Genomic DNA, 14,390 nt, shown 5'->3' on the forward strand with positions numbered 1-14,390 from the left:
ATGCACAAATTTTAAAGGTACAGTTCAATGAATATTGACATATGCATGACATGTCACTTGCAGCTATATATTTGCATATTTATTATGTATATATAATTAATACAAGTATCACCCCAGTTAAGATTGTGTATATCTCTGTCACTCCAGAAACATCTTCATACATCTTTGCAATCAATCCTCACTCCATGGCTCTGGGTAAAGAAAGACCTGAATTTTATCATATAGATTAATTTAGTCTGTACTAAACCACGATATAAATGGAATTGCATAATGCATAAAATTCTGCATTTGTCATTTTTCACTCATACTGTTTTTGAAAAACATCGATGTTGCATGTGAGTAATTCTCTAGATTTTAGTGCCCATTAATATTCCATTACATGAAAATGCAAAATTTGTTTATTCACCTAATAATGAATATTTGGTTAGTTTCAGTACATAAGAACTAAGATGCTAAGATACACAAACAAATAATTGAAGACAAATATTTTTATTTCTCCTTGGAAACATTTAGAAGTGGAATTGCTGAATAATATGACAATTATAGATTTCTATTTAAATTGCCAAGCTGTTTTCCAAATGGATTTTATCAGTTCACATTACCATTAGCACCGTAGAAATTCCAAATCTTGGCATTCCATCACTCGACATTTTCAGTTTTACGTTATTTTCTGTATTAGCCATTCTGGTGAGTGTGAACCACTGACTCATGATTTTACTTTTTATTTCTCTGGAAAATTACTGATGTTGAGCACATTTTTCATGTTTTAATTAACTACTGTACATTTGATTATGTGAAATCTCCATTGAAGTCTTTCTCATTTTAAAAAAGATTACTTTTTTTATTTAATTGTCGAAGTTTCCATTGGTTCTACATATATGCCCTTTTATAAGGATTACAAAATATTCTTTCAGTCTATAGCTGAAACTTTTTTTTTATTAATTAAAAAAAGAATTAACAAAACAATTAGAAATCATTCCAATCTACATGTACAATCAGTAATTCTTAATAACATCACATAGTTGCATATTCATCATTTCTTAGTACATTTGCATCGATTTAGAAAAAGAAATAAAAAGACAACAGAATAAGAATTAAAACAATAATAGAAAGAAAAAAAACAAAAAAAACAAAAACAAAAAACCTATACCTCACATGCAGCTTCATTCAGTGTTTTAACATAATTGCATTACAATTGGGTAGTATTGTGCTGTCCATTTCTGAGTTTTTATATCCAGTCCCGTTGTACAGTCTGTATCCCTTCATCTCCAATTATCCCTTCTCTTTTTTTTTTTTAATTAACGGAAAAAAAGAAATTAACCCAACATTTAGAGATCATACCATTCTACACATGCAATCATTAATTCTTAACATCATCACATAGATGCATGATCATCATTTCTTAGTACATTTGCATTGGTTTAGAAGAACTAGCAACATAACCGAAAAAGATATAGAATGTTAATATAGAGAAAAAAATAAAAGTAATAATAGTAAAATCAAAACAAAACAAAACAAAACAAAACAAAAACCTATAGCTCAGATGCAGCTTCATTCAGTGTTTTAACATGATTACTTTACAATTAGGTATTATTGTGCTGTCCATTTTTGAGTTTTTGTATCTAGTCCTGTTGCACAGTCTGTATCCCTTCAGCTTCAATTACCCATTGTCTTACCCTGTTTCTAACTCGTGCTGAACTCTGTTACCAATGACATATTTCAAGTTTATTCTCGAATGTCCGTTCACATCAGTGGGACCATACAGTATTTGTCCTTTAGTTTTTGGCTGGATTCACTCAGCATAATATTCTCTAGGTCCATCCATGTTATTACATGGTTCATAAGTTTATCTTGTCTTAAAGCTGCATAATATTCCATCGTATGTATATACCACAGTTTGTTTAGCCACTCTTCTGTTGATGGAGATTTTGGCTGTTTCCATCTCTTTGCAATTGTAAATAATGCTGCTATAAACATTGGTGTGCAAATGTCCGTTTGTGTCTTTGCCCTTAAGTCCTTTGAGTAGATACCTAGCAATGGTATTGCTGGGTCGTATGGCAATTCTATATTCAGCTTTTTGAGGAACCGCCAAACTGCCTTCCACAGTGGTTGCACCCTTTGACATTCCCACCAACAGTGGATAAGTGTGCCTCTTTCTCCACATCCTCTCCAGCACTTGTCATTTTCTGTTTTGTTGATAATGGCCATTCTGGTGGGTGTGAGATGATATCTCATTGTGGTTTTGATTTGCATTTCTCTAATGGCCAGGGACATTGAGCATCTCTTCATGTGCCTCTTGGCCATCCGTATTTCCTCTTCTGAGAGGTGTCTGTTCAAGTCTTTTTCCCATTTTGTAATTGGGTTGGCTGTCTTTTTGTTGTTGAGATGAACAATCTCTTTATAAATTCTGGATACTAGACCTTTATCTGATATATCATTTCCAAATATTGTCTCCCATTGTGAAGGCTGTCTTTCTACTTTCTTGATGAAGTTCTTTGATGCACAAAAGTGTTTAATTTTGAGGAGTTCCCATTTATTTATTTCCTTCTTCAGTGCTCTTGCTTTAGGTTTAAGGTCCATAAAACCGCCTCCAGTTGTAAGATCCATAAGATATCTCCCAACATTTTCCTCTAACTGTTTTATGGTCTTAGACCTAATGTTTAGATCTTTGATCCATTTTGAGTTAACTTTTGTATAGGGTGTGAGAGATGGGTCTTCTTTCATTCTTTTGCATATGGATATCCAGTTCTCTAGGCACCATTTATTGAAGAGACTGCTCTGTCCCAGGTGAGTTGGCTTGACTGCCTTATCAAAGATCAAATGTCCATAGATGAGAGGGTCTATATCTGAGCACTCTATTCGATTCCATTGGTCGATATATCTATCTTTATGCCAATACCATGCTGTTTTGACCACTGTGGCTTCATAATATGCCTTAAAGTCAGGCAGCGCGAGACCTCCAGCTTCGTTTTTTTTCCTCAAGATGTTTTTAGCAATTCGGGGCACCCTGCCCTTCCAGATAAATTTGCTTATTGTGTTTTCTATTTCTGAAAAATAAGTTGTTGGGATTTTGATTGGTATTGCATTGAATCTGTAAATCAATTTAGGTAGGATTGACATCTTAACTATATTTAGTCTTCCAATCCATGAACACGGTATGCCCTTCCATCTATTTAGGTCTTCTGTGATTTCTTTTAGCAGTTTTTTGTAGTTTTCTTTATATAGGTTTTTTGTCTCTTTAGTTAAATTTATTCCTAGGTATTTTATTCTTTTAGTTGCAATTGTAAATGGGATTCGTTTCTTGATTTCCCCCTCAGCTTGTTCATTACTAGTGTATAGAAATGCTACAGATTTTTGAATGTTGATCTTGTAACCTGCTACTTTGCTGTACTCATTTATTAGCTCTAGTAGTTTTGTTGTGGATTTTTCTGGGTTTTCGACGTATAGTATCATATCGTCTGCAAACAGTGATAGTTTTACTTCTTCCTTTCCAATTTTGATGCCTTGTATTTCTTTTTCTTGTCTAATTGCTCTGGCTAGAACCTCCAACACAATGTTGAATAATAGTGGTGATAGTGGACATCCTTGTCTTGTTCCTGATCTTAGGGGGAAAGTTTTCAATTTTTCCCCATTGAGGATGATATTAGCTGTGGGTTTTTCATATATTCCCTCTATCATTTTAAGGAAGTTCCCTTGTATTCCTATCCTTTGAAGTGTTTTCAACAGGAAAGGATGTTGAATCTTGTCGAATGCCTTCTCTGCATCAATTGAGATGATCATGTGATTTTTCTGCTTTGATTTGTTGATATGGTGTATTACATTAATTGATTTTCTTATGTTGAACCATCCTTGCATACCTGGGATGAATCCTACTTGGTCATGATGTATAATTCTTTTAATGTGTTGTTGGATACGATTTGCTAGAATTTTATTGAGGATTTTTGCATCTGTATTCATTAGAGAGATTGGTCTGTAGTTTTCTTTTTTTGTAATATCTTTGCCTGGTTTTGGTATGAGGGTGATGTTGGCTTCATAGAATGAATTAGGTAGTTTTCCCTCCACTTCGATTTTTTTGAAGAGTTTGAAGAGAATTGGTACTAATTCTTTCTAGAACGTTTGGTAGAATTCACATGTGAAGACATCTGGTCCTGGACTTTTCTTTTTAGGAAGCTTTTGAATGACTAATTCAATTTCTTTACTTGTGATTGGTTTGTTGAGGTCATCTATGTCTTCTTGAGTCAAAGTTGGTTGTTCATGTCTTTCCAGGAACCCGTCCATTTCCTCTAAATTGTTGTATTTATTAGCATAAAGTTGTTCATAGTATCCTGTTATTACCTCCTTTATTTCTGTGAGGTCAGTAGTTATGTCTCCTCTTCCATTTCTGATCTTATTTATTTGCATCCTCTCTCTTCTTCTTTTAGTCAATCTTGCTAAGGGCCCATCAATCTTATTGATTTTCTCATAGAACCAACTTCTGGCCTTATTGATTTTCTCTATTGTTTTCATGTTTTCAATTTCATTTATTTCTGCTCTAATCTTTGTTATTTCTTTCCTTTTGCTTGCTTTGGGGTTAGCTTGCTGTTCTTTCTCCAGTTCTTCCAAATGGATAGTTAATTCCTGAATTTTTGCCTTTTCTTCTTTTCTGATATAGGCATTTAGAGCAATAAATTTCCCTCTTAGCACTGCCTTTGCTGCGTCCCATAAGTTTTGATATGTTGTGTTTTCATTTTCATTCGCCTCGAGGTATTTGCTAATTTCTCTTGCAATTTCTTCTTTGACCCAGTCGTTGTTTAGGAGTGTGTTGTTGAGCCTCCACGTATTTGTGAATTTTCTGGCACTCTGCCTATTATTGATTTCCAACATCATTCCTTTATGGTCCGAGAAAGTGTTGTGTAAGATTTCAATCTTTTTAAATTTGTTGAGACTTGCTTTGTGACCCAGCATATGGTCTATCTTTGAGAATGATCCATGAGCACTTGAGAAAAAGGTGTATCCTGCTGTTGTGGGATGTAATGTCCTATAAATGTCTATTAAGTCTAGTTCATTTATAGTAATATTCAGATTCTCTATTTCTTTGTTGATCCTCTGTCTAGATGTTCTGTCCCTTGATGAGAGTGGTGAGTTGAAGTCTCCAACTATTATGGTATATGAGTCTATTTCCCTTTTCAGTGTTTGCAGTATATTCCTCACGTATTTTGGGGCATTCTGATTCGGTGCGTAAATATTTATGATTGTTATGTCTTCTTGTTTAATTGTTCCTTTTATTAGTATATAGTGTCCTTCTTTGTCTCTTTTAACTGCTTTACATTTGAAGTCTAATTTGTTGGATATTAGTATAGCCACTCCTGCTCTTTTCTGGTTGTTATTTGCATGAAATATCTTTTCCCAACCTTTCACTTTCAACCTATGTTTATCTTTGGGTCTAAGATGTGTTTCCTGTAGACAGCATATAGAAGGATCCTGTTTTTTAATCCATTCTGCCAATCTATGTCTTTTGATTGGGGAATTCAGTCCATTGACATTTAGTGTTATTACTGTTTGGATAATATTTTCCTCTAACATTTTGCCTTTTGTATTATATATATCATATCTGATTTTCCTTCTTTCTACACTCTTTTCCATATCTCTCTCTTCTGTCTTTTTGTATCTGACTCTAGTGCTCCCTTTAGTATTTCTTGCAGAGCTGGTCTCTTGGTCACAAATTCTTTCAGTGACTTTTTGTCTGAGAATGTTTTAATTTCTCCCTCATTTTTGAAGGATAATTTTGCTGGATATAGGAGTCTTGGTTGGCAGTTTTTCTCTTTTAGTATTTTAAATATATCATCCCACTGTCTTCTAGCTTCCATGGTTTCTGCTGAGAAATCTACACAAAGTCTTATTGGGTTTCCCTTGTATGTAATGGATTGTTTTTCTCTTGCTGCTTTCAAGATCTTCTCTTTCTCTTTGACCTCTGACATTCTAACTAGTAAGTGTCTTGGAGAATGCCTATTTGGGTCTAATCTCTTTGGGGTGCGCTGCACTTCTTGGATCTGTAATTTTAGGTCTTTCATAAGAGTTGGGAAATTTTCAGTGATAATTTCTTCCATTAGTTTTTCTCCTCCTTTTCCCTTCTCTTCTCCTTCTGGGACACCCACAACACGTATATTTGTGCGGTTCATATTGTCCTTGAGTTCCCTGATACCCTGTTCAAATTTTTCCATTCTTTTCCCTATAGTTTCTGTTTCTTTTTGGAATTCAGATGTTCCATCCTCCAAATCACTAATTCTATCTTCTGTCTCTTTAAATCTATCATTGTAGCTATCCATTATTTTTTCTATGTTTGCTACTTTATCCTTCACTTCCATAAGTTCTGCGATTTGTTTTTTCAGTTTTTCTATTTCTTCTTTATGTTCAGCCCATGTCCTCTTCATGTCCTCCCTCAATTTATCGATTTCATTTTTGAAGAGGTTTTCCATTTCTGTTCGTATATTCAGCATTAGTTGTCTCAGCTCTTGTGTCTCATTTGAGCTATTGGTTTGTTCCTTTGACTGAGCCATATTCTCAATCTTTTGAGCGTGGACAGTTATCTTCTGCTGCTGGCGTCTGGGCATTTATTCAGATTTCTCTTGGTGTTGGACCCAGCAAGGTTGTAATATTTTTCTGTGAAATCTCTGGGTTCTGTTTTTCTTATCCTGCCTAGTAGGTGGCGCTCGTGGCACACGTTTGTCTGCGGGTCCCACCAGTAAAAGGTGCTGTGGGACCTTAAACTTTGGAAAACTCTCGCCGTCCTGGGGGTTCGCTAGCCGAAGCGGCTTGAGCCGGCCCGGGGTCTGAACGCAGGGAGGGTGTCCGAATGCAGGGAGGGTTGCTGGTCGCCGCAGCCAGGGAAAGAGCCCGTCCAAATTTCCTAGTCGGCCCTGGGCAACAAGCGTGGCGGGAGGGCGCCAGCGGCAGCGGCCCGCCCGAGAGAGTGCACGTTCCCCGGGAGTCACGGGTTTGGAAGGGGCCTCCCCCACCCGTCACTGTTCTCCGCGGCCTGGGGGTTTCCGATCCAATTCTCTCAGTTGGTCCGGGGGCCGCGCGTGGTGTGGGCGCCAGCCGTCTTTGTTTCAGGGGACCACCTCTCCAATTCTCCCAGCCGGCCCGGGAAGGGGGAAGGGAGTAACTCCGGCCGCTTGCCACCCCGCCCGGTAAGGCCCGCGCGCCTCGGCGATCTCACCCGAGCGCCTCGGCGATCTCACCCGAGCTGCTTCTCTCAGCCAGCCAGCCGTTCCAGGATGGGTTATGCTGTCTTTTTTATCTCTGTTGTGGCTTTGGGCGCTTTCTGTATCGTTTCTACTCCCCTAGTAGGTGTCCTGGAGAAGAAACTAAGATCCGCGCGTCTTACTAAGCCGCCATCTTCCAGGAAGTCCTATAGCTGAAACTTTTTAATAATCAAATGAAAATACTTTTTTGGAAAAGGTAGAATTTATTTTTTTCTTTTATAGTTGCTAATTTTTGTCCATTTAAAAGACAAGTCACCTATCCTAAGGTAGACAAACATTTCTCTTAATTGTCTTCTAAAATTTTGTAGTTTTAGTTTTTATGTGAGTGGTGGGAAATAAGAAAGATTGAAAATATATCATACATATATGTAAACATATACACATATATATTCAGTTATTCCTTATTTATTGAAAAGTTGATCCTTTAATCCATAGGGAATTTATTAGAAATGAAAGTCAATTCATTGCTTTTGGACCTATTTCTAGACCGTGTACTATATCTTTGATTTAAATGACTAAACTTATGTTTTGGCTTCATGTTGATTCCTAAAAGTTTAAATCAATTCTGAAAAAGAGATTTTGTTAGCTTCTTCAAGTTACTTATTTTTTAAAAAAATTGTTGAGCATGTTAGGCCATTTTAATTTTTAAATACATTTGGAAATATTTTGTCAATTATCACAGGGCTCATGCTGATAATTTCATTGAGTTTTTGTTTGAGAATATAAATTCTTATGATTTTGAAAGCATTGGTTGATTTGATTCATGAACATAATATGTCTCCATTTATTTAGATGTTTTTTATTTTCATCAGCAATTTATAATAATTTTAATGCATAAGTATTAAATGTATTTTTGCTAAATTATTCCTACTATTTTATGTTCTTATATAAATGCATTTTTTAAATTTCACCTTTCAAAACCTTGTTGCAAATATACAGAAATGTAATTGTTTTTTATGTATTGAACTTCTATCCTGCAACCAATGCACATATTTTCCCCAGTGTTCTTATGTTAGACTGCTGATGATTTTCCTGTACAGACCAGTGGATCTCAACTGGGGGTTATTTTGACCCCCAGGAGACATTTGGCAATGTATGGAGACATTTGCCACCACTATGAAAGTTTCTGCCATCTAATTCCAAGGAATAAAGATACCACTAGACGTTTTACAATGCACAGGGCAATTCGATATAGCAAAAATTTTCTGGACTGATTGCAATGCTTAGATGAGAATCCCTGATGCAAACATTCATCTTGCATGTGAATAGACAATTTTACCACTTTTTTCCAGTCACTTTTTCTTTTGTTTTCTGTTTCTTTCTTTCTTTGTTTACTGCCTTAGTGTAATGTTTAGGGCTCCCAGTACAATATTGAATAGAAAAAGTATTCAGTATTATGTCTCAGACAATTTTCAGAGCTTGAAAAATTATTGAGAAGCCTCAAATCACTTTCCTTTCTGTTGGCATTATCTATTTATGATTATCATAATATAAATAAAACTGAGAAATATTTAACTGTTAACATACTGAGAATAACAATGTCTGTTATATGTTAACATAAGTATTGTATTTTATTATTAAAACTAGTATTTTCAAGAACAAAAATAGTGAGGCTTTGCAAAAAATTTTAATGTATGCTTAATAGGATACAGAGGGAATTAATTTGTTACTACATTCAAACTCTTCTGATATTTTTATTTTCCTTGATGCATATGGAGAAAATCCAGCCTCATATAGGTATGTCATGGAGAAAAGAAGGAATACTTTATTATAATATATAGACAATTATAGTATTATATTTGGATAATAGACTGAAACTTGGAAAGTGATAATTTCTTAAAGATTATTTGCAGTGTGGAATCTGAAACCAGGTCTCAACTTGTTTTATTCTTTAATTTGAAATTCATTGAGCTAATATGTCAATTTAAAAATATTTTACATATGCATAAATTTGTAACATCTTGCATTGTTCATTTGGATAATTGCTGGTTAATTGAGTTTATCAGTTTCCTAGGGCTGCTGTAACAAATTACAACACACTAAATGAGTTAAAACAGCAGAAACTTATTCTCTCACAATTTATAACTGAAGCTATTTCTAATGAAAATGGCCTCACCTGACATTGTCTGATAGTGTAAACTTTAACCTATACATAAGCAACTATAACTCATTATAATGATGGGCATATAAGTATCATGCCCATCATCATATTAAGTCTGCCATTTTGTTAGATTCATTCTGTGCCTAAGCATGCAATCAGTTTGCACATGCTCAATAATTAAACTACCTCTAATTACATCATCTGAGAACATTATGCTCAGGTTCCTAAAGCCTGCCCATGTTTAATGTTATAGAACTATCAGCATTACTCCAGTTTGGGGAGACACATTTTAGGCTGAAAGGCCATCTGATCTCCTTCTTCATACCTAGCAATATACTTTTCCTCTTTGAAACCTTTGTGTCTCAGGAATTGGTCATTGAGTGCATTGAGCAAAATAATCCACAACCTTTGTCTGGTAAGAATTTGGTGACCCCAAAAGGGGTGGTTCCCAAGGCTTTAGAGCCCCAGTTGAATAGTGAAAAGTGGTAACCAAGCCTTTTGAAGATGCTGGGCTCTATTTAGTCTAGAGATTTCAGAAGTTGGTTGCATTCTCTGTTCTGCTGAAATTTCAGACCAGCTAAGCACTGTCCTCTTTAGGCAAGTTATGGGGTACAGCTGTGGTTAATTCACTGAGCTTGAACCTGAAGAGGCTTAAAGGGTTGCACCTAATATTGAAAGATCCGAGTAGGTCATGGTGGCTCACTGGCGGTGTTCTTGTCTGCCATGCCAGAGACCTGGGTTCACTTCCTGTTGCCTGCCCATACAAAAAGAAAAAATAAAAGAAAGATCAAAATTCAGCAAGTCAATCACATTAGGTGCAATAGGATAATGACAAAAATAGCTTACTTATTGTCATCAAGTGGGAAGAGAAGGAATGCAAGAAATTCCCCTTGCCCTGAAATAGTGGTGCTATTGCTAGCACACATTTTCCTTGAGTTTAAAGACAAAGACCATGCAAATTCCACAGAGCTGACCACAAAGTGCTTCAGAGTAAAGGTCACAAGGAGGTGAGCTTTGAGCTATGTGTGTGTGTCTGGAGAGAGAGAGAGAGATCAGTGTTTATTTGTGTAACTGTCTTCCTTCTCATTAGCTGGTTATTATTCCCTCCCTCATTTACTTTCTTATTTCCACTCAATGTAATGAATTCCTTTTCTTAAAATTTCTGCTTAATTTTTCTTAAGGAGTCTGTGTGGTCACACAGTATTATTTTTCCCAGTGATAGCAGACTGAACTTTCTGGCCAACAATAATATCACCAACTGAGCCACTCTGTAGACTGCATGGAGAGGTAGCTTTCTTCATCAATCTACTCACTAGGTAGGGGGACATTTTTGTGGAGTTAAAAGACAAACTGCAGACATGGCAGATACATATATAGCATGCATCTTTTTTCTAGACCCCACAACATTCATCCCAGGATCCAAAAAGAAATAACTGGCAAGGACACATCCATGTAATGCTCACCCAGCATTGTGTCCAGGTGGTACTGGAAACTTCCTCCATTTTCTGACCCACTTCTTAGTAGGGTTAGGCCAGGAGATGTGGCCCCATCCAGTTATCTGATATTATGTATCTAGATTGGAAGTAAGTTCCCAGTTACAGTCTATAAAGAAAACTGAATACTTGTGATAGATTTAGATATCTTTTTTACAGCTAAAATATAATGTGCTCCTTCCTTTCTCAGTTTCGCTTATTCCCCTTTTCTGCTATCCCTTCTCTTTGGGCTCCTCTTGTTGGAAAAAGAAAAGGGGTAAGGAATACTGCATACACAACACTCACCCACTCCATGCACATCTCAAACCCAGGCCTATTGAAAAACAATAGCCAAATAAACAAGGTAGCTACACTTAGTCACATACCTGTATCATTAACACCAAATTATATGGCCCCCTCCAAGGATAGAAGAGAAAGAGTATAACAGGTTGCTGAGCAAAAGTCACACTTCAGTTGAGCTGGGTGGGTAAGGATTTACCCCAGTAGCCAACACTGAGCAGAGCTGAGAGTTCTCATTTCCTCCTGTTATCAAGTATGTGAGATGGAGAGGGAAGCCTCCCCAACCTCTATGGAATTCCATTAAGCCTGGCTGTTGCCTTTGAAGCAGTGAAGGTCTCCAAACCTCCCTCAGGAGAGGAAAGCATTCTTGGGAAACTGGCAGCTATTCTCACCATGGAATCAGTTTTATTAGTGACTATGAGTGCAGTGTCCCACCACCCATAAATTTGTCTTCAAAATTTTGTGAAATATGAAGCTTCTTGAATCTCACAAATTCTGAAATCTGAGTGAAGTATTTTTCTTCTGTATTCTAATAACACTACTTATGCCTGTTCACCCTATAGAGATCTATATAATGTTCAATGAGGAAGAGGTGGATAATGTCCAGTTTATACTGACAGTTTGTTAGTATGAAAAGCCTCTGAAAGTCTTAATGTATTTTTGTAATATTTCTTCTAAATATATGTCATGAATAAAACTACCTCTTTAGATCTCTGAGCAGGACTGATGCAGAAACCCAGAAATGGTTGGGTTAACCATAACACCAACTCCTTCCTCCATTCCCTTGTTACATTGAAAATTCAAAGCAGGCACTCAATAAGAGCTAAGGATCTATCCTTCCATCGCCAAAGCCCAAAATGCTGGGTTATACTAAACATAGACCACCAAACAGAGCAGCAGATAGAAAGTGACAATTTGAATAAATAATGTACTAGGGAATGATAAAGATCGCAGCTGGTGATTTAAAGAGACAATCTTCTTCAGAGAATTTCTAAAATCAGGGCTATTAAATTATGTCTAAGTGTGTGTTTATTTTCTTGATTTCTTCAAGACTTTCAATCTACATCCAAGCTCATTAATGCTGCAGATTCCAGTTGCATGCCTCCCCAGGTGATCTCATTTTCTAGTTCCCTGTATTTTCCTGTATTCTTCCTTACACAGACACCCATGCATCCTCAAGGCACAATGGCATGTTACATCCTTATACTTAATAATCTCTCTGACTTCCTTTTCTACCACCAGTTGCAGTAAGTTCTCTTCTTTCAAATGGTTCTCAAATTAGATTCCCTGTGCCACAATCACCATTCTGAGTGGCACATGTTAGTTGGTCAGTAACTTAATTTCATCTTCAAAATTTCCCTTTTCAAAATAACAACACAATAATGGGTGTTTTATCTGTGATCCTACCCTCTGGAGCCCTTGCTGTCAGAGAGGACTTGCTCTAACACTTGATATCCTTAGACTGCACTGTTGACATAGGCTGTCAGGGAGTGTGAGATGTTGGTGCAGGTGTGTTGGGAAAGAAATGCCTTACCTATAAACTCACCCTCTTTCTCCACTTTCTTGCCTCTGCACTAATGTTGAAAAACCAACAGATAAGAGGTTCATGGATATAATCTAAATGTTTCTTTTCAAGGAAATACCCAGAACATCATATCTGAATAATGTGTACTTCAATATTGCCTGTTAAACACTTATAAAGGAGTTAATGATTTCTAGTATTATTTAAACCTTGAGTAACATAAAGATTGCTTTTTTTCTGGGTCAGATGATTCATTTTTTTCAGGAATTATGTTGGTGGTTAGGAGTCTTTGTCTGAACAGGACCAAGAATCTCAGTCCTCCAGGAAACCATGTGCCCTAAAATTGGATGCTGTCTGTGATCTGACATCAGAGCTTTTAGAATATCATCTCATCAATCCTTGCTGAGACTCAGATTTGCCCTCCATAATAGCCTAATAAACAGAAAAGTCTTGGCCCGGAGATACCTGATGTGGGATAAGGATATAGAACAAGGGTTGAGTGACTCTCTATAGATATCATGAATTTCATAAATTTTAAAATCTATAGACAGAAAAAAATGTGCTTGGGAACTTATTACACAACCATATGCCACACCACATGGATGGCTGTGAGGTTTGGATTAAATCAATAGCCTAATCAACAGTATCTCTTCCATGACCTGTTCCTGAGATTTTAGATTTGTCTTTCTGAGTGTTTTGTACATAGCTGTCCCTCTGGGCCAACATAATGGATTTTAAAAAGTAGGAAGAGGTACAGGGGAAAGCAGCAAATGTCTCCTACTGACTGGTCCCAGGGTACTTACTTCACTGAAGTCCAGATGTTGCTCAACTATTTGGAATAGTAGTATTTCCTGCCTATAGTGGGTCAAGAGAAGGTAAAGCCCCACTACAGACAAGCAGAGATAGACAGAACCCAGACCTCTATACTATGGGTCACTGTGGTTGCTCAAATTATATAGAAAATTTTTCAGTATCCACAATGAAGTGCTGCCTTAGGTAACTAGGCATTGAGGAAGCACACTCCAGCCCAGAGTTCCAGTCTGACATCATGGGGCTTAGCCCAGTCACAGAGGTTCATTTGCTGGGGGCGGGGATGCCCAGAGGAAGGTTCACCCATGACCTATTCCCCACCAATTCACTTCCCCTTTGCCCTAACTGATACCCCTTTTCTATAGTTTCAATATTATTTTGGCTTCTTCTTTCCAAATTTATCCTTGAATTCATTGATATCAATTTTAGTGTAAGTTTCCATTTCACTTAATGCAGAAATATGTGTAAGCCACAATCCTGAGTCACCAATTCCACAGTCCTCTGAACTGTGAATTTCTCCCAAGAATTTTGGATACAACTTTTGGTTTATACCTGGAGTCTCCTCTTTTCTCAATGTTAGTGTCCCTGGATAATTTTTTTTTGGAAATATCTCAACTTAAAATTTCTCTCCATGTCACTATTGAGATGTCGCGTTTGAAATTTTATTTTGGTGCTTTTTTGTCAGATAGCTTGCACAGAGAAAACCAAAAAGAATAGACAGCAGCTGAAATTCAAAGGAAGCCAGAAGAGAATGGAGAGGCCAGGAGAGACCACAATAGGTGTCATATGACAGAGGAACTAAGGACCAATGATGGCTCTCAGCCAGCCCCAGAATACCACAGTCCTTGCAGAGAAAACATAGCCATGATGATGCCTTGATTTGGACTTTTCCCAGACTCAAAGCATGTGTGAGTACATTCACATTGTTAAAGTTAACCTAT

At 36.9% G+C, this 14,390-nt stretch overlaps 1 long non-coding RNA gene across 5 annotated transcripts in view; it reads right to left on the reverse strand.

Moving 5' to 3' along the window:
* Window positions 1-14,390, reverse strand: part of LOC143662471 (uncharacterized) — a 165,275-nt gene that overhangs the window by 95,589 nt on the left and 55,296 nt on the right. The window contains exons 4-5 of one of the 5 annotated variants that reach the window (XR_013165335.1): window positions 10,809-10,917; window positions 10,011-10,099 (exon numbers count right to left, since the gene is read on the reverse strand). The exons of the other annotated variants lie outside the window; for them this stretch is intronic. This is a non-coding gene — a long non-coding RNA (uncharacterized LOC143662471). The remainder of the gene's footprint in view (window positions 1-10,010; window positions 10,100-10,808; window positions 10,918-14,390) is intronic. 5 annotated transcript variants of the gene reach the window in all.

This window comes from Tamandua tetradactyla, chromosome 18, assembly GCF_023851605.1.
Source record: "Tamandua tetradactyla isolate mTamTet1 chromosome 18, mTamTet1.pri, whole genome shotgun sequence".
Taxonomy (NCBI): Eukaryota; Metazoa; Chordata; class Mammalia; order Pilosa; family Myrmecophagidae; genus Tamandua; species Tamandua tetradactyla.